The sequence below is a fragment of the Arachis stenosperma genome, chromosome 10, assembly GCF_014773155.1.
Source record: "Arachis stenosperma cultivar V10309 chromosome 10, arast.V10309.gnm1.PFL2, whole genome shotgun sequence".
NCBI classification, from domain to species: Eukaryota; Viridiplantae; Streptophyta; class Magnoliopsida; order Fabales; family Fabaceae; genus Arachis; species Arachis stenosperma.
Genome location: NC_080386.1, coordinates 38,458,510 through 38,479,494, shown reverse-complemented (window position 1 = coordinate 38,479,494; position 20,985 = coordinate 38,458,510). Strand labels below are relative to the sequence as shown.

The following is a 20,985-nucleotide window of genomic DNA, read 5'->3' as shown; positions in this document are numbered from 1 at the left end:
AACGCCTCCCTGCCAGAGCTGGTATCCTCAAGGATGTTGTTCAGCTCCTCCTCTAGGCTCTCAACTACATGTGTTTCTTCCACCAGAGAATCAATGATGTCGATCCTCACGCACTCCTATGATACATCAAGATACTGCATTGCTTTGGTGGCATCTAAGATGAACTCATCCTCATTGACTCTCAAGGTCACTTTCTCCTTTTCCACATCAATGAGGGTCCTTCCTGTGGCCAGAAAAGGTCTCCCTAGAATAATGGACACATTCTTGTATTCCTCCATATTCAAGACAACAAAGTCTGTAGGGAATCCAAAGGGTCCAACCCTTATAATCATGTCTTCAATTACTCCTTATAGAATTTTAGCTGAGCCTTCAACTAATTGAAGGCATATGCAGGTGGCCTTGATTTCTCAGTCTAGACCGAGTTTCTTTATCAGTGAGGCAGGTACTAAGTTGATGCTTGCCCCAAGATCATATAGAGTCCTCCTTGTGCTGGCTGATGAGCAGATATTTTATACGCTTTTTGGCATTATTCTCATATAGTTTTCATTATGTTTTGTTTAAGTTTTATTAAGTTTTTATAGGTTTTAGTGCAAAATTTACATTTTTGGATTTTACTTTGAGCTTGTGTGTTTTCATGCAATTTCAGGTATTTTCTTCCAGAAATTGAGGAGCTGGAGCAAAAGTCTGATTCAGAGACAAAGAAAGCACTGCAGATGCTGTCAGGATCTGACCTCCATGAACTCGAAAGAGCTTTTCTGGAGCTACAGAAGTCCAAATGGTGCGCTCTCAACGTCTATGGAAAGCTAACATCCATGGCTTTCCATACATATATATAATAGTCCATACTTTGCTTCAGAAATGAAGGCCTAAAACTGGCGTTCAACGCCAGCCACCAGCCCCGTTCCTAGCGTCCAATGCCCAATAGGGGGTGGCTAGTGTCCAACGCCCAAAAGGGGACCCCTAGCCAGGGTTTAATGCCCCTAGGGAGTTTTAGCATGTGGAAACACTCTTTGCTCAGCCCAAACACTCACCAAGTGGGCCTCAGAAGTGGATTTTCGCACTATCAACTCAGTTTATCTTATTTCTGTAATCTTTAGTCATTAGATTAGTATATATAGACAAGAGTTCACCCTTGTTAAGAACTCTTGCCCACTTTCACATTTACCAATGTATTTTTCTATCAGCATGAGTCACTAAACCTCCTAGGCTAAGGTTAGGAGCTCTGCTGAGTTTCATGGATTAATAAAAGTACTACTATTCTATTTAATTCTTGTGTGACTCTATTCTAAGATGTATATATATTTGCTCTTCAACCTTATGAATGGCATGATCCGTGACACTCATCTTCATTCTACATGGGTTCAGTGTGAGTCCTTAAATAGAGATCACTGAACCACCAGCTTGATTATACATCTCTTAGATGGTTAATCCACGACTTCGTTAAGGACTTCTCAAGACACCAGTTCAGCCGAGGTATGGGTAGATTAGGGTTTTTGTGGTAGAGGCTAGAAGCAAAGGCACAACATTCTTGATCCAGAAGATTCGACCTTGTCTGTGGCGTTTTGAGTAGGATCATCAAGGGGATGAACTGCAGGAGCTTCACCCTCATTCAGATTGGGCGCACACTAAACCTGGCGTTTGGCCTGAGAGAGGAAGATTGACAGCCATTAAACCGGCATTGATCACTTACAGCCTGCCATGGAAAGAATCACTCACAGTTGAAAAAAGACAGTAGGAAAGGTTGATCCAGATGAATGAGGCATCTCCGAAGTGTATCACTGTTTTCACTCAAATTAAGTAATTTCATCCATATTCCTGTTTTATGCGTTTATCTCAACAAACTATCTTTTCTAATCGCCTGACTAAGATCTACAAGGTGTCTATAGCTTGTTTTAAAATAACAATATCCGTGGGATCGACCTTGACTCACCTCAAGTATTACTTGAACGACCCAGTGCACTTGTTGGTTCAGTTGTGCGAGTTCTTATTTCGCGCACCAAGTTTTTGACGCCGTTGCCGGGGATTGTTCAGATTTGACAAACAACGAATTATTTTGTTGCTTAGATTAGGTACTTTTTAATTTTGTTTGAGTCTTTTATTTTCTTTTTTTTTCAAAAAAATAAGAAAAATTTCAAAAACCTTTTCTTTTCTTTTTAATCTTTATCTTTTTTGTTTGAGTCTTTGTTCTTGTTCTTGTTTAAGTTTCGAATTTTCTTGGTGTTCTTTTAAAAAAAAATTCAAAAATAGTGTCTTTTGTTTGAGTCTTGTGTCAATCTTTAAGTTTGGTGTCCTTTTTGAGTCATCTTGAGTCTTTAAGTTTCTTTTCTTTTCTTTTCTAAAATTAGAGTCTTTGATTTCAAAATTCTTAAATTTGGTGTCTTTTAGTTGTTTTCTTTTAAAATTTTCGAAATTAGTGTCTTTGATTTTCAAAGTTTTTAAGTTTGGTGGCTTTTTCTTGTTCCTTATTTGCTTTATATTTTTTTCGAAAATCATCTAGTGTTCTTTCTTATTGTTCAACTTGTTCTTATTTCTTTTCTTGTTTTGGTCTTTAAATTTTTAAGTTTGGTGTCTTTTGGTTGTTTTTCTTTTTAATTTTTGAAAACTTAGTGTTTTAGATCTAAAAATTTTAAGTTTGGTGTCTTTTAGTTGTTTTTCTCTGTCTTCATTAATTCAAAAAATAAAAAATATCTTTTTTATCTTTATTTCAAAATATTTTCGAAAATTTTAACAAAAATTTCAAATTTTAATTTCAAAATCATTATCTTATCATATCTTAATTTCAACTTTTAAATTTCAAATCTTATCTTTTTAAAATCGTTTTCAAATCTTTTTTTTTAATTTGATTCTATCTTATCTTTCTTTTAAAAATTTAAAATTAAAAATTTTTTCAAATCTTTATATTTTCTTATCTTATCTTTTTATTAAATTTCAAATAATTATCTTATCTTATCTTAGTTTTAAAATTTTAAAATAAAATCTTTTCAAAAAATCAAATCTTTTTCTTATCTTGTTTTTAATTCAAATTTTAGAATTCAAAATTCAAAATCTTATCTTATCATAATTAAAATTCAATTTTCAAATTTCAAAACCAAATATTTTTCAAATCTTATCTTATTTTCAAATCTTTCTTAGTTAGTTACTTGTTTTCTCTTTCTTCATTTTCAAAACTTCCTAACTAATTATTCTCTCTTCTCTTTTCGAAAACTTCCCTTCTATTTCTCTCTCTTCTTTTTTCGAAAACCATCATTTAATTTTCAAATTTTTTTAATTAATTAGCTTGTATTGTCGAATTTAATTAATAAATAAAATAAAAACAAAAATATTTTAATTCTAGTTTCTCTTTTTACTTCTTAATTTTCGAATCCTTCTTCCCTTTTATTTGAATTCTTTATCTCCTTCCTCTATCTTTATTCTTCTTTCTTCTTCACACCTCACAGAGAGTCCTCTGTTCTTGAACATAGAGCTCCCATTCTTTTTCTTTCTTCTTTTCTTTTTCTTGTTTATGAGCAAGAACAGAGATAAAGAACCTTTCTTTGATCTTGATCCTGAATTTGAGAGGACCCTAAGAAAGCGTTTACAACAAGCTAAAACACACAGAGTTATTCGAATAAGAAGCTGAAAATACAAATATGGTAGCTGAGCCGAATATTGGAGGAGAAGTAAGGAAGGTTCTTGGTGACTTTATTGCACCAACTTCTGACCTCTATGAAAGAAGTATCTCTATACCTTCCATTAGAGAAAATAACTTTGAGCTAAAGCCTTAGTTAGTTTCTCTCTTGCAACAGAATTACAAATTTTATGGACTTTCACTAAAAGATCCACATCAGTTTCTATCTGAATTCTTGCAGATCTGTGATACTGTTAAGACCAATGTTGTGGATCTTGAGGTCTACGGACTTATGCTTTTCCCTTTGTTGTTAGAGACAGAGCTAGGATATGGTTGGATTCTCAACCAAATGAAAGCCTAGACTCTTGGAAAAAGTTGGTCAATGCTTTATTGACCAAGTTCTTTTCAACTCAAAAGATGAGTAAGATCAAGGTGGAAGTTCAAACCTTTAGACAAAAAGAGGGTGAATCCCTCTATGAAGCTTGGGAAAGATACAAGCAACTAATCAAGAGATGTCCTCCTGACATGCTCCCAGAATGGTCTATCTTAGGTATCTTCTATGATGGCCTATCTGAGCTTTCCTAGATGTCCTTGGACCATTCTGCAGGTGAATCACTCTACTTGAAGAAAATGCCTAAAGAGGCACAGGAACTCATAGAAATGGTTGCAAATAACCAATTTATGTACACTTATGAGAGAAATCCTGTGAACAATAGGCTAGCTCAGAATACAGGAGTTCTAGAGGTTGATACTCTAAATGACATATTGGCTCAGAACAAGATCTTGACCCAATAGGTCAATATGATCTCTCAGCATTTGACTGGATCAAAAACTGCAACTGGCAGCACTCAAGAAGCCTCCAATGATGGAGATGCTTATGATCCAGATCAACCTTCAATGGAGGAGGTGAATTAAATGGGAGAACCCTTGATAAACCACTATTTTACGGTTTATCTTGTGCTTAATTCAGCAGATTTTACCCATTATTCTCACACTTATTCATAGAAATCGCATGTTTTACACATTCCTTCCTAATTTTGTGCTATGATTGAAAACATGCTTCTTTGGCCTTAAATTTGCTATTTTTAATCCTCTCTTATACCATTCGATGCCGTGATAAGTTTGCTGAGTGTTTTCAGGGTTTATAGGGCAGGAATGGCTTAGAGGATGGAAAGGAAGCATGTGAAAGTGGAAGGAATACAAGAAATTGAAGGAATTGCAAAGCTGACAAGCCTGACCTCTTCGTATTAAATCGATCATAACTTGAGCTATAGAGGTCCGAATGAGGCAGTTCCAGTTGCGTTGGAAAGCTAACATCCAGGGCTTCAAAATAATATGTAATTTACCATTGTTGCCTTGCTGTTAGATGACACATACCAGTGAATGATGCGTACGCGTGGATAGTGCGGCAGACAAGCGACGCGTACGCGTGACAGAGCCACGTGCTGTATGTATCAAAAATCACTGCGGGCGACTTCTGGGCTGTTTTTGGCCCAATTTCAAGCCTGAAAACACATATTAGAGGCTGGGAGTGGAGCAGAATCAGGCATTCACTTCTCATTATTCACACTTTAGGTTTTAGATGTAGTTTTCTAGAGAGAGAGAGGGTCTCTCCTCTCTCTAGGTTTTAGGTCTTAGTTTTATTCCTTCCCAATTCCTGAATTCTATCTTATTTCAATTTAGTTTCTCTTCCACTTTTAATTGCTTTAGCATTATAGTTTACTTATTTCCCTAGTTGATTACTTCATGTTGCCAATTTAGTTTGTGAATTCTCATGTTAGATTTGATTTCCCTTTTTATGCAATTTGAGGTATTTCATGTTTATTGCTTCTTCCTTTATTTGATATCATTGATTTTGCAATTATTGGTTTTAGATTTTACATTCTCTTATTACTTTTCTACGCTTTTATTTTGTGCCCACCAAGAGTTTGATAAAATGCTTGGTTGGATTTTAAATTAGCTTTTTATGTTCTTAGCTTAGATTGAGTAATTAGAGACCCTTGAATTGTCAAAGTCTCTTGTTGGTTAGTGATTGAAACTTGCTAGTTGGCTTGAGCTTCACCAACGCTAGTCTTTGACTAGGACTTGTGAACTTAAGTTAACTTTACTCAGTTGACTTTTTTTCATTGTTAGAGGTTAACCAAGTGATAGCAAAAGGCAATTACCATCACAAGTGACTATGATAATAGGGATAGGAGTTCTAATTATCAATCCTTACTAGGACTTTTCTTAATTATTAGTTTATCTTCTGGTCATTTACATTCCTTGTTCAACAATTAAAAACCAAAAAAGATACAATCTTATAACCAATTATAAGTACACTTCCCTGCAATTCCTTGAGAGACGACCCGAGGTTTAAATACTTCAGTTTATTTTTAATGGGTTTGTTACTTGTGACAAATAATTTTTTGTATGAAAAGATTTTAGTTGGTTTAGAAACTATACTTGCAACGAGATTTTATTTGTGAAATTCTTTACCATAAAAAATTCACTCATAAAAAATGGCGCCGTTACCAGAGAATTACAAACGTGTGCCTTATTATTGGTTATTGTAAATATTTGCTTTTTGCTTGTTTGTTAGTTTTTGCTAGTTTTAGGACCTTGTTGCTTATTTTCATTAGTTTTTATTTTTATTTGCTACCATGAATTCTCACTCATTTGGCTATGAGTTTGGTTCAAATTATGTTGTAGGAAATGGAAGCTACAATGAGGATATGCATCAAGGATGGAACAATCAAGGTTGGGAGGAGCCACAAGCTTATGGACAACCTTCTTGGCAACAACCAGCTCTGGTCTCATATAGGTCTAACTCCAATCCTAATGCATACCAATCGAATGGATGTGGTAGTCCTTGTTGTACGTGTCACCAACCACCACCACATGCTTATGGACCACCTCCTCAACATAATTTTGAACCACCATACTCACAAGCCCTTTATCCACCATATCAACCACCATATGAACCGTATGAACGATACATAGAACCACCACCATTCCAACACAATTACTCCCAAGAACCACCACCTCAATATACACTATCACCATATCTATATCAAAATGAACCACCTTCTTATCATGAACCCTTCCTCCCAAGTAATGAACCCTCATATCCACCCCAATCTCCAACGAATGAAACCCTTAGTGTACTTCTTCAAGGGCAAGAAGAGATGAATAAGAAGGCACTAGAATTCACGGCTACCTTGACTGAGGTAGTAAATCGATTAGCCTCCCAATGCTTGAATATTCTAGATACAACCATGGCCAATCGTAGAGAATCAAGTGAGGAACGTAGTATGAAAGAGAAATTAAAAACTCCGGTGAAAAATGAGGATTGTGATTTTGTACTAGAACAATTGGAGGAAGCCGTAATTATCGAAGAAGAAGAAGTGGTTGAAGACCTAGGAGATGCTGAGCCTCCATGGGAATCGAGAGTTATAGAGAATTCCGCTAAGAAGCTTGAAATTGATGTTGAGGAGGATAGTGCACAACCTCCAAGGCATGTTCCTTATGAAGAATTGGACGGAATAGATCAAGAGGCAAGTTCCCTTGGTGATGATGATCATGAATCAATCCCTCCTAATGATGAACTTGCATCCGCAATTGAACCTCTTAAGTTTTTAGAACCTTCTCCAAGTGAATCTGAAGATGATGTGAAGGTATACTTTTCTCAACCTCCAACTTATGACTTGAGTGACAGGGAAGAATTAGAAGAATTTGATTAGGGCGTTGAAGTTGAAGAGGTTTGCAAGGAGGTGGAAGAATTCAAAGAAGAGCACAAGGGAGTGGAGCTTGAAATCACCTTGCCAAAGTTGTTGGAGACCCCTCCCCCTAAGTCACCATCATCCTTCACAACATTCAAGTGGGTAAAATTCATATCACTTAGTTTTCTCATTCCACTTGAATATGGTTTTCTTGAGACGGATGGTCAACTTAGGAATATTTGTGGCTTTAAGAGTAAAAGAGAGAGGGTTAGTGGTTGGAAACAACAACTGAAACTCATTATGGTTGGACCATCAAGGTTGAATTGTAAAGGTTGGAGTCATGCTACATTGAATGGGTCTAGAAAGTTGTTTGGAGGCTTCAATGAGAATTCAGATTGCTTGCCACCCAGTTGGAACAATGATAATCAATACGAAGACGGGTAAAAAAGCAAGGTTTGGGACCCCAGAATTCATTTTAGCATTCAACACTCTTGGGGCCTTGTCACTTGCTTTAACTTGCTTGAAGGCTTTATGCGCCTAGTTTAGGATCCCGGAGGCTATTGGAATTGCAAGCATTGGTGGGGATTCCTGGACGAGTTCATGCACAAGCCACCATGACAAGGAGCTCATCAACTGTCCAACTTAAGGAGAATAACTAAAAGTGTTTGGTGGGAGACAACCCACCATGGTATATTCTTCCTATTTTCTCTTTTGTTTATATTAGTAATAACCTAAATTCTTATTTTTAGTAATGTTTATTTCGTTTAATTTATGATTTAGTTGTTTAAAAATTTCTAAAAAAAAATTACACCTTCCACGCGTAAGCGTCTATGATGCGCAGGCGTCATATGGAGGTTCGCACTATATTGAAAATGGGCAGAGAGTTACGCTAGAATCGTGCTGGTAAGGTGCCTGGCGCACGAGCCAACCTACGCATACGCGTGGGTGACGCGTGCGCGTCACCTGCAATTTGGTCAATCCACGCGTAAGCGTCCGCGACGCGTACGCGTGGATGGAGAATCGGCGTAAAATGGTGTCTTGACCCGAGAGTTGCACGGGAAGGAGGCTGGTGTCATGCATTTGGCACGACGAGATGTCACGCATACGCGTGACCGATGCTTACGCGTCGCCTCTTCTTCTGCACACCCACACGTACACGTGGGGGACGCTTACGCGTTGATTCGTAGATTCCGTTCTTCCCATTTTTTCTCTCATTCTTTCTTCTCTCCTTTCTTCTTCTTTCCTCTCCTTTTCTTTTGTTTCTCTCTTTTCCTCCTTATTCTCTTTCATTTTCTTTTACTTATTGCATTTACATACATTCATTCATTGCATTTAATTTTGTGCATGTTTTATTTTCTTTTCTAAGACTCCCTTTTTCCGTTGGTGTTAAATGTGTTTACTCATCTGTTGAATATTTCTTCCATTGTTTTGGCAATTAATGACTTGTTTTACATTGTTGGGTGATATTATTTATAGGTTAATGCTAATCTTTTATGACACTTGTATTCCATTTGTATTGACATGCACTTATACTATCTTTTATAACCCATTCTCTCTCCCCCATTGTCGCAATTTTTGTACTATTGATATGCCATGTGCTTCTACTATTTTCTCATTTGTATGTTGTAGCTACCATATAGTTGAAAACTTTATTATTATTTGGCATTAGCCCACCCATATTTTTTTTATTTGTTTACATATCTTTGTTTGTGGGTTACTCCTCTTCCTTTTTCTCTTCTTTCAGGATGGCCATCAAGAAGGAAAACGGAAAACTTCTAAATGGGGCGAACAATAAGTCACTCGACACAAGCTTTTGAAGGAACTCCGCAGTGTATCAGCCCATCCACTTGCACATCTTAGCATGCACCGAGGACGGTGCAATCTTTAAGTGTGGGGAGGTCGATACCGACTTCTGTGGGTTAGTTACTTTCTTTTCAACACCAATTTTTATTTTTTTTTGTAGTTATTTTTTTTTTGTAGTTAGTGGTTGCATTTGCATGTTTGATTGCATGTTTGTTAGATTTCATGCATACTTTACCACTACTTGGTTGAAGTGACGAATCCTTTTCCAAGAAACTACTTTATAGCATTTCACTAATTTAAATTAAAATTTTGTTAAAATTTCTTGAAAAAATTTATTTTGGAACATGGTTTAGAGCTCGAACACACAAAACCCGTGAGATTTTGAGCCTAATTGATTGGTTGCGTCTTATCAACCAATGTTTTAATTTTGGTGTGTGTTGTTCTCTCTAAAATTGTGATCTTTGCCTTGCTTAATTCTATATTTCCATTGTTTGATGTATGCATGCACTTATATGATTGAGGCCTTTGTTTCACTGAGCTTACATACCCATATGGCCTTAACCTTTTCATTATCCTTTGTAAACCAATGTTGAGCCTACTTATCCCATTTATTCTTTACTCTAGCTCATCACTGACTCTAAGCAGAAAACAATAATGTCCTTAATTTGAATCCTTGGTTAGCTTAGACTAGTGAAAGTGTTCATGATTTAAGTCTGGAGAAATTAAATCTGGAAACGTTTGGTTTGCAAATTGGGTGTTGTATATTTTTGGTGAATTTATGACAAAGATAGTTAAGCACATATTCTTGCATTCAATACCTTAGTCATATGCATTGAAAAAATAAAATAAAAAAAACCAAAAAATAAAGAAAAAGAAAAGAAAAAGAGCAAATAATAAAAAGGGGAAAAAATTCCCCAAGTTAAGTAATAATATCAATGCATATGTACTGTACTACATTTGGGATGCATGAATATGTGGTAAACACAGTTAATGGGCAGTTAGATTTTGCATTATAATTACATGGATTGTCTTAGGTTAGGTGGTAATTTTAGGTTAATCAAGGATTTGAATTTTAGTCCACTTAACCAAATACATTCCTACCTTCACCCTAACCCCATTACAACCCCTGGAAAGACCTCTTGATATGTGTATTCGTGTATTAAATTTTTGTTGATTGGTAGAAGAAGGGTGTTCATACCCTGGGTCGAGCTGTCCGACCCGGGATGTTCTACAGATAAAGCGACTGACCTCTTCAGGTCAGGACGACCCGACCTCTTCTCAAAGAGCTCAGCCAAGTCACAGGAAAGCCCAATAAAGGGCCCAAACAGAGGAACACGTCCCGAATCCAATGGCAGCCCAAGCCTGTAGAGATAAAGGCGGTTCCCTTGAAGATAAGAAGACCTTACTCAAAGATAAGATAAGATAAAGATAACTATCTTATCTCCGGAAAGGTCACTCCCCACCATTATAAATACACTGGAGTACCCAGGTATAACTCATACTCTGATTCTACTCAATACCTGTTTAATACCCTTGCTAACTTAGGCATCGGAATCCCTTGTAGGTACCCCCACCCTCTAGGGACGAAGGAATTAGCGCCGCCACCAAGTCCAACAAGTCGGACACAGCAACTCCGATCATTACAGAAGATCTCATCCGAGATCGACCTATAGTTTCAGGAAACCCTCGGAACATTGGCGCCGTTGCCGGGGAACCTGGAAGTCATCCCATCACCATGGTGGACGACCATGACAACGACCACACCTCAGATCTAGAGGAAATAATGCTGCATGAAAATGCGGACGCACCCCAAAAGATACTTCCCAAATCAACAACAAGAAGAACTCCCCAAACGAGGGAGCCATGGATGCATTTTAAGACCGGTTAAAACAACTTGAGGAAGAAGTCCTACGCCAATGAGAGGCCGAGAAGGACCTACAAAGGGAAATAAGACGACGCCGGGAATTGGAGAACAAACTCTTAAAACTTGAAGCCGATGTCAAGACGAAAGCCAGCCAATCCACTCCCGAAGATAGCACCCGCAAGGAGCAAGACCCATTCACCAAGGAGATCATGAAGACGAAAATCCCAAAGGACTTTAAACTCCCAGACATGACCTTATACGATGGTACTATAGATTCCGGCCATTATCTCAGTAACTTCAGAAGCAGAATATATCTCACCGACGCCTCAGATGCAGTTCGTTGCAAAGCCTTTCCAACTACTTTAACAAAAACATCAATTAGATGGTTCGACAACCTCCCTCCTAGGTCCATCTCAAGTTTCGAGGACATGGCTAAGAAATTCTTGGCCAAATTCTCCATCCAAAAGGACAAAGCTAAACATGCTCCGAGCTTACTGGGAATCAGACAAGGAGAACGGGAAACCTTGCGCAACTACATGGAAAGATTCAACAAGACATGCATGGATATACAGAACCTGCCAACAGAAGCCGCTATTATGGGCCTCATTAATGGCTTACGAGAAGGGCCCTTTAGTCAATCTATATCAAAAAAGTACCCCACATCTCTGAACAAGGTGCAGGAATGACGAGCGGATATTTTATACGCTTTTTGGGGGTAATTTCATGTAGATTTTAGTAGGTTTTAATTAGTTTTTAGTAGAATATTATTAGTTTTTAGGCAAAAATCATATTTCTAGACTTTACTATGAGTTTGTGTATTTTTCTGTGATTTCAGGTATTTTCTGGCTGAAATTGAGGGAGCTGAGCAAAAATCTGAGTTAGGCTGAAAAAGGACTGCTAGTGCTGTTGGAGCCAGACCTCCTTGCACTCAGAATAGATTTTTTGGAGCTACATGAGTCCAATTGGCACGCTCTCAATTGGGTTGAAAAGTAGACATCCAAGGCTTTCCAGCAATATATAATAGTCCATACTTTGTGCGAAGATAGATGATGTAAAATGGCGTTCAACGCCAGTTCCATGTTGTAGTCTGGCGTCCAGTGCCAGAAACAGGTTACAAGTTGGAGTTCAACGCCCAAAACAGGTTACAACCTGGCGTTCAACTCCAGGAACAGCCCAGGCACGTGAGAAGCTTAAGTCTCAGCCCCAGCACACACCAAGTGGGCCCCATAAGTGGATTTCTGCACCAATTATCTTAGTTTACTCATTTTCTGTAAACCTAGGTTACTAGTTTAGTATTTAAACAACTTTTAGAGACTTATTTTGCATCTCATGACATTTTTCAGATCTGAATTATATACTCTTTGACGGCATGAGTCTCTAAACTCCATTGTTGGGGGTGAGGAGCTCTACAGCGTCCCGATGAATTAATGCAATTCTCTCTGTTTTCCATTCAAACACGCTTGTTCCTATCTAAGATATTCATTCGCGCTTCACTATGAAGAAGGTGATGATCTGTGACACTCATCACCTTCCTCAACCCATGAACGTGTGCCTGACAACCACCTCCATTCTACATTAGATTGAATGAGTATCTCTTAGATTCCTTAATCAGAATCTTCGTGGTATAAGCTAGAATTGATGGCGGCATTCATGATAATCCAAAAAGTCTAAACCTTGTCTGTGGTATTCCGAGTAGGATTCAAGGATTGGATGGCTGTGACGAGCTTCAAACTCGCGATTGTTGGGCGTGATGACAAACGCAAAAGAGTCAACGGATTCTATTCCGGCATGATCGAGAACCAACAGATGATTAGCCGTGCTGTGACAGAGCATTTGGACCATTTTCACTAAGAGGATGGGAAGTAGCCATTGACAACAGTGACACCCTACATACAGCTTGCCATTGAAGGAGCCTTGCATGTGGGAAGAGGAATACAAGAGGAAAGCTTAAATAAGAAGGACAAAGCATCTCCAAAACTCCAACATATTCTCCATTATTGCATAACAAGTAATTATTTAACGCTCTTTTATTTTTCTAATAATTCAAACAGATAATTATAATTGATATCCTGACTAAGAATAATAAAATAAACATAGCTTGCTTCAAACCAATAATCTTCGTGGGATCGACCCTTACTCACGTAAGGTATTACTTGGACAACACAGTGCACTTGTTGGTTAGTGGTACGAAATCATAAGAAATCTTGATTTTGATATTGGGATTACAATTTCGTGCACCAAGTTTTTGGCGCCGTTGCCGGGGATTGTTCGAGTTTGAACAACTAAAGGTTTATTTTGTTGCTTAGATTAGAAATAATTTATTTTTGTTGCTATAGAGTCATTAAATTCTGAGTCCTGTATTTCCTTTTCAAAAATTTTTCAAAAATATTATTTTTCTTTATCAATTTTAAAATTTTTTTTGTGAGTTTAGTGTCTTGTTCTAAGTTTAGTGTCAATTGCATATCTTGTATTTTCTTTTAAATTTTTGAATTAGTGTTCTTTGTTTTTGCTTGATCTTCAAATTGTTCTTGTCAATTTTTCTTGTTTGATCTTTGGTTTGTCTTGTTCTGTGTCTTTTCTTGTTTTTCTTGTACTTTTTCAAAATATTAGTTTTCAAAAATTTATTTTTATCTATAAAAAGAATACATATTTAAAACACGTTACATTTACTGCCTAATTGGCTAGAGCGTTGGTCTATGTTCTTGATAATTGGGTATCTTCTTTTTAAAATCTTTTTCAAAAATAATTTTTCTTTGATTGAATCTTGTGCCAAACTTCAAGTTTGGTGTTTTGTTGTTAATCTTTTTATAATTTTCGAAAATTCTATTGAAGTTTTCTAAAAATTTTAAGTTTGGTGTTCTTTCTTTTGTTCTTATTGTTCTTGTGAATCTTCAAAGTGATCTTGAGTCTTCTTTGTGTTTTGATCTTAAAATTTTTAAGTTTGGTGTTCCTTGGTGTTCTCCCTCCAAAATTTTCGAAAACAAGGAGTATTAGATCTAAAAATTTTAAGTCTTGTGTCTTTTGTGTGTTTTTCTCTTTCATCATAAAATTCAAAATTCAAAAAAATTATCTTTTCCAACTATTTTTAAGCCATATTTTCGAACTTTTTTTTATAAAAATTCAGATTTCAATTTCAAAATTTTTCAAATCTTATCCTTTTAAGATTTAAAAAAAAAATTTATTATATCTTTTTCAAAACAAATCTATATCTTTTCCTTCTTAAAATCTTTTCAACTCATAAATATCTTTTTCAAATCTTCACAATATCTTTTTCAAAACAAATTTATCTTTTTGAAATATCTTTTATATCTTTTCAATCTTCAATTACATCTTTTTCCTATCATATTTATCTTTTACAAATCATATCTTCTATCTTATCTTTTCTCAAAATTTTTGAAAATATTCTAACCAATTTCTCTCTCCTCATTTTTTTCGAAAATCTTCATAAAATATTTTCAAATTTTTATTTTTATTTTTATTTTTATTTTTATTTTTATTTCGTTTATTTTATTTTATTTTATTTTATTTTATTATTTCGAAAATATATAAAAAAAATTAAATAAAATAAATCCACATCATCTCCCTTTCTCCATCAAGGACACTAGGGTCATATGCTAACCCCACTACTGCTTCATATGGGAGTAGTATCTGTATACCCTCCATTGGAGTCAGTAGCTTTGAGTTGAATCCTCAGCTCATTATCATGGTGCAGCAAAGTTGCCAGTATTCTGGTCTTTCACAGGATGAACCTACAGAGTTTCTGGCACAGTTTTTACAAATTGCTGACACAGTACATGATAAGGAAGTAGATCAGGATGTCTACAGATTATTACTATTTCCATTTGCTGTAAAAGACCAAGCTAAGAGGTGGTTAAATAACCAACCTAAGGACACCATAAAGACATGGAAACAGCTGTCAGAAAAATTCCTGAGTCACTATTTTCCTCCAAAACGGATGACACAGCTAAGGCTAAGCATCCAAGGCTTCAAACAAGGAGATAATGAATCCCTTTATGATGCCTGGGAGAGATACAGAGAGATGCTAAGAAAATGCCCCTCTGAAATGTTTTCAGAGTGGGTGCAATTAGACATCTTCTATTATGGGCTTACAGAGAAAGCTTAGATTTCTCTAGACCACTCAGCTGGTGGATCTATCCACATGAGAAAGACAATAGAAGAAGCTCAAGAGCTTATTGATACAGTTGCCAGAAATCATCATCTGTACTTAAACAGTGAACCTTCCATTAACGAAGATGAAAGAGATCTTGAGTCATAAGAAGGATTGGAAGGAAACTGAGAAAGTTTACCTCACTGAAGAATGTAGTGCAGTCATTCTGAAAAGCTTACCTGAGAAGCTTAAGGATCCGGGAAGCTTTATGATACCATGCACATTAGAAGGTACTTGTACCAAGAAAGCTCTATGTGATCTTGGGGCAAGTATTAATCTAATACCTGCAACTACTATCGAAAAGCTTGGGTTGACTGATGAAGTTAAACCAACTCGGATATGTCTCCAACTTGCTGATGGCTCCATTAAATACCCATCAGGCCTGATTGAAGACATGATTGTCAAGGTTGGGCTATTTGCCTTTCCCACTGACTTTATGGTGCTGGAAATAGAGGAGCACAAGAGTGCAACTCTCATTCTGGGAAGACCTTTCCTAGCAACTGGCCGAACCCTTATTGATGTTCAAAAAGGGGAAGTAACCCTGAGAGTCAATGAGGATGAGTTCAAGTTGAATGTTGTCAAAGCCATGCAACATCCAGACACCCAAAATGACTGCATGAGCGTTGATATTATTGACTATCTGGTAAAAGAGGTCAATATGGTTGAGAGTCTCGAATCAGAGCTAGAGGATATCTTTAAAGATGTTCAGCCTGATCTGGAGGAACCAGAGAGAATAATAGAACCTCTGAAAATCCCTCAAGAAGAGGAGAAACCTCCCAAACCCGAGCTCAAACCATTACCACCATCCCTGAAATATGCATTTTTGGGAGAAGGTAATATCTTTCCTGTAATCATAAGCTCTACCTTAGAGCCACAGGAAGAGGAAGCACTAATTCAAGTGCTAAGGACACACAAGACAGCTCTTGGGTGGTCCATCAGTGATCTTAAGGGCATTAGCCCAGCCAGATGCATGCACAAGATCCTATTGGAGGGTGACGCTAAGCCAGTGGTTCAACCACAAAGGCAGCTGAATCCAGCCATGAAGGAGGTGGTACAGAAAGAGGTCACTAAATTACTAGAGGCTGGGATTATTTATCCTATTTCTGATAGCCCCTGGGTAAGCCCTGTCCAAGTTGTCCCTAAGAAAGGTGGCATGACAGTGGTCCATAATGAAAAAAATGAACTGGTTCCTACAAGGACAGTTACAGGGTGGCGTATGTGTATTGATTACAGAAGGCTCAATACCGCCGCCAGAAAGGATCATTTTCCTTTACCATTCATAGACCAGATGCTAGAAAGACTGGCAGGCCATAAATACTACTGCTTCCTAGATGGATATTCAGGTTATAATCAAATTGCAGTAGATCCCCAGGATCAAGAGAAAACAGCATTCACATGTCCATCCGGAGTATTTGCATGCAGAAGGATGCCATTTGGTCTATGCAATGCACCTGCAACTTTTCAAAGGTGCATGCTCTCTATTTTCTCTAATATGGTGGAAAAATTTTTGGAAGTCTTCATGGATGACTTTTCAGTATTTAGAGACTCACTCAGCGTCTTGACCATCTAGCACTTGTTCTAAAGAGATGCCAAGAGGCGAACCTGGTTTTAAACTGGGAAAAATGTCACTTTATGGTGACTGAAGGAATTGTCCTTGGGCACAAAATCTCGAACAAGGGTATAGAGGTGGATCAAGCTAAGGTAGAGGTAATTGAAAAATTACCACCACCTGCCAATGTTAAGGTAATCAGAAGCTTTCTGAGGCATGCAGGATTCTATAGGAGGTTTATAAAAGATTTTTCAAAAATGACCAAACCTCTGAGTAATCTACTAGCTGCTGATACGCCATTTCTCTTTGATAAGGAGTGTCTGCAGGCATGTGAGACCCTGAAAGCTAAGCTGGTCACAGCACCAGTCATCTCTGCACCAGACTGGACATTATCATTTGAATTGATGTGTGATGCCAGTGATCATGCCATTGGTGCAGTGTTGGGACAGAGGCATGACAAGCTCATGCACATTATTTACTATGCTAGCCGTGTTTTAAATGACGCACAGAAGAACTACACAACCACAGAAAAAGAATTACTTGCAGTAGTTTACGCCATTGACAAGTTCAGATCTTATTTAGTAGGATCAAAAGTGATTGTGTACACTGACCATGCTACTCTTAAATATCTGCTCACAAAGCAGGATTCAAAACCCAGACTCATCAGAAGGGTGTTGCTTCTGCAAGAGTTTGATATAGAAATAAGAGACAGAAAAGGGACAGAGAACCAAGTAGCAGATTGGTGCACGAAATTGTGATCTCTACTTTTCACAACTCAAACAATCCCCGGTAATGGCTCCAAAAACTTGGTGCTCAATACCATGGTCTAAACATAATTTCACAACTTCGCACAACTAACCAGCAAGTGCACTGGGTCGTCCAAGTAATAAACCTTACGCGAGTAAGGGTCGATCCCACGGAGATTGTTGGTATGAAGCAAGCTATGGCAGATTCAAATGGTTATGGATGATATATGAATAAAAAACAAAACAAGGATAGAGATACTTATGTAATTCATTGGTGAGAATTTCAGATAAGCGCATGGAGATGCTTTGTTCCTTCCGTCTCTCTGCTTTCCTACTGTCTTCATCCAATCCTTCTTACTCCTTTCCATGGCAAGCTGTATGTTGGGCATCACCGTTGTCAGTGGCTACAATCCCGTCCTCTCAGTGAAAATGTTCAACGCACCCTGTCACGGCACGACTAATCATCTGTCGGTTCTCAATCAGGTTGGAATAGAATCCATTGATTCTTTTGCGTCTGTCACTAACGCCCAGCCTTCAGGAGTTTGAAGCTCGTCACAGTCATTCAATCATTGAATCCTACTCAGAATACCACAGACAAGGTTTAGACCTTCCGGATTCTCTTGAATGCCGCCATCAATTCTAGCTTATACCACGAAGATTCCAGTTAAGGAAATCCAAGAGATAAACATTCAAGCCTTGTTTGCTTGTGGAACGGGAGTGGTTGTCAGGCACTCGTTCATTAGTGAGAATAATGATGAGCGTCACATAATCATCACATTCATCAAATTCTTGAGAGCGAATGAATATCTTGGAATAAGAACAAGCTGAATTGAATAGAAGAACAATAGTAATTGCATTAATACTCGAGGTACAGCAGAGCTCCACACCTTAATCTATGGTGTGTAGAAACTCCACCGTTGAAAATACATAAGAACAAGAGTGATCATTGGCCTTGACCCCAGAGAGGGAACCAGAAGAACCAAGATCTGATCTAAGAACTAGATGTCCGAAGATGAAAATACAATAGTAAAAGGTCCTACTTATAGGGAACTAGTAGCTTAAGAATTACAAAGATGAGTAAATGACATAAAAATCCACTTCCGGGCCCACTTGGTGTGTGCTTGGGCTGAGCATTGAAACATTTTCGTGTAGAGACTTCTCTTGGAGTTAAACACCAGCTTTTGTGCCAGTTTGGGCGTTTAACTCCCATTCTTGTGCCAGTTCCGGCGTTTTACGCCAGAATTCTTGAGCTGATTTGGAACGCCGGTTTGGGCCATCAAATCTCGGGCAAAGTATAGACTATTACACATTGCTGGAAAGCCCAGAATGTCTACTTTCCAACGCCATTAAGAGCGCGCCAATTGGGCTTCTGTAGCTCCAGAATATCCACTTCGAGTGCAGGGAGGTTAGAATCCAACAGCATCTGCAGTCCTTTTCAGCCTCTGAATCAGATTTTTGCTCAGGTCCCTCAATTTCAGCCAGAAAATACCTGAAATCATAGAAAAACACACAAACTCATAGTAAAGTCCAGAAAAGTGAATTTTAACTAAAAACTAATAAAAATATAATAAAAAATAACTAAATCTACTAAAAACATACTAAAAACAATGCCAAAAAGCGTACAAATTATCCGCTCATCACAACACCAAACTTAAATTGTTGCTTGTGCCCAAGCAACTGAAAATTAAATAAGATAAAAAGAAGAGAATATGCAATGAATTCCAAAAACATCTATGAAGATCTGTATTAATCAGATGAGCGGGACTTTTAGCTTTTTGTCTCTGAATAGTTTTGGCATCTCACTCTATTCTTTGGAATTCAGAATGATTGGCTTCTATAGGAACTCAGAATCCAGATAGTGTTATTGATTCTCCTAGTTAAGTATGATGATTCTTGAACACAGCTACTTTATGAGTCTTGGCCGTGGCCCAAAGCACTCTATCTTCCAGTATTACCACCGGATACATACATGCCACAGACACATAATTTGGTGAACCTTTTCAGATTGTGACTCAACTTTGCTAGAGTCCCCAATTAGAGGTGTCCAGGGTTCTTAAGCACACTCTTTTTTGCCTTGGATCACAACTTTATTTCTTTCTTTTTTCTTTCTTTTTCTTTCTTTTTCTCTTTCTCCCTTCTTTTTTTTTCAAATTTTTTTCGCTTCTTTTCTTTTTTTTTGTATTCACTGCTTTTTCTTGCTTCAAGAATTATTTTTATGATTTTTCAGATCCTCAGTAACATGTCTCCTTTTTCATCATTCTTTCAAGAGCCAACAATTTTAACATTCATGAACAACAAATTCAAAAGACATATGCACTGTTTAAGCATACATTCAGAAAACAAAAGTATTGCCACCACATCAAAATAATTAATCTGTTATAAAATTTAAAATTCATGCAATTCTTCTCTTTTTCAATTAAGAACATTTTTCATTTAAGAAAGGTGATGGATTCATAGGACATTCATAACTTTAAGGCATAGACACTAAGACACTAATGATCACAAGACACAAACATAGATAAACATAAGCATGATTTTTCGAAAAACACGAAAATAAAGAACAAGGAAATTAAAGAACGGGTCCACCTTAGTGATGGCGGCTTGTTCTTCCTCTTGAAGATCTTATGGAGTGCTTGAGCTCCTCAATGTCTCTTCCTTGCCTTTGTTGCTCCTCTCTCATGATTCTTTGATCTTCTTTAATTTCATGGAGGAGAATAAAATGTTCTTGGTGCTCCACCCTTAGTTGTCCCATGTTGGAACTCAATTCTCCTAGGGAGGTGTTGATTTGCTCCCAATAGTTTTGTGGAGGAAAGTGCATCCCTTGAGGCATCTCAGGGATTTCATGATGAGTGGGATCTCTTGTTTGCTCCATCCTTTTCTTAGTGATGGGCTTGTCCTCATCAATGGGGATGTCTCCTTCTATGTCAACTCCAACTGAATAACAGAGGTGACAAATGAGATGAGGAAAGGCTAACCTTGCCAAGGTAGAGGACTTGTCCGCCACCTTATAAAGCTCTTGGGCTATAACCTCATGAACTTCTACTTCTTTTCCAATCATGATGCTATAAATCATGATGGCCCGGTCTAGAGTAACTTCGGACCGGTTGCTAGTGGGAATGATTGAGCGTTGGATAAACTCCAACCATCCCCTAGCCACGGGCTTGAGGTCATGCCTTCTTAGTTGAACCGGCTTCCCTCTTGAATCTCTCTTCCATTGAGCGCCCTCTTCACAAATGTCCATGAGGACTTGGTCCAACCTTTGATCAAAGTTGACCCTTTTTGAGTTTGAAAAGGGACCTCGGGGGTCACCTTCTTCTTGGCCACAACTTCATAGAAGTGGTTTTGATGCACCCTTGAGATGAATTTCTCCATCTCCCATGACTCGGAGGTGGAGGCTTTTGCTTCCCTTTCCTCTTTCTAGAGGTTTCTCCGGCCTTGGGTGCCATAAATGGTTATGGAAAAACAAAAAGCAATGCTTTTACCACACCAAACTTAAAAGGTTTGCTCGTCCTCGAGCAAAAGAAGAAAAAAGAGAGTAGAAGAAGAA

At 37.6% G+C, this 20,985-nt stretch overlaps 1 non-coding gene across 1 annotated transcript; it reads right to left on the bottom strand.

Annotated features, from left to right (window-relative positions):
* Positions 1-4,030: 4,030 nt before the first annotated feature.
* On the bottom strand, positions 4,031-4,134 carry LOC130958808 (small nucleolar RNA R71). The gene has a single exon (XR_009077913.1). It is a non-coding gene; the product is annotated as a small nucleolar RNA R71 (small nucleolar RNA).
* Positions 4,135-20,985: the final 16,851 nt, after the last annotated feature.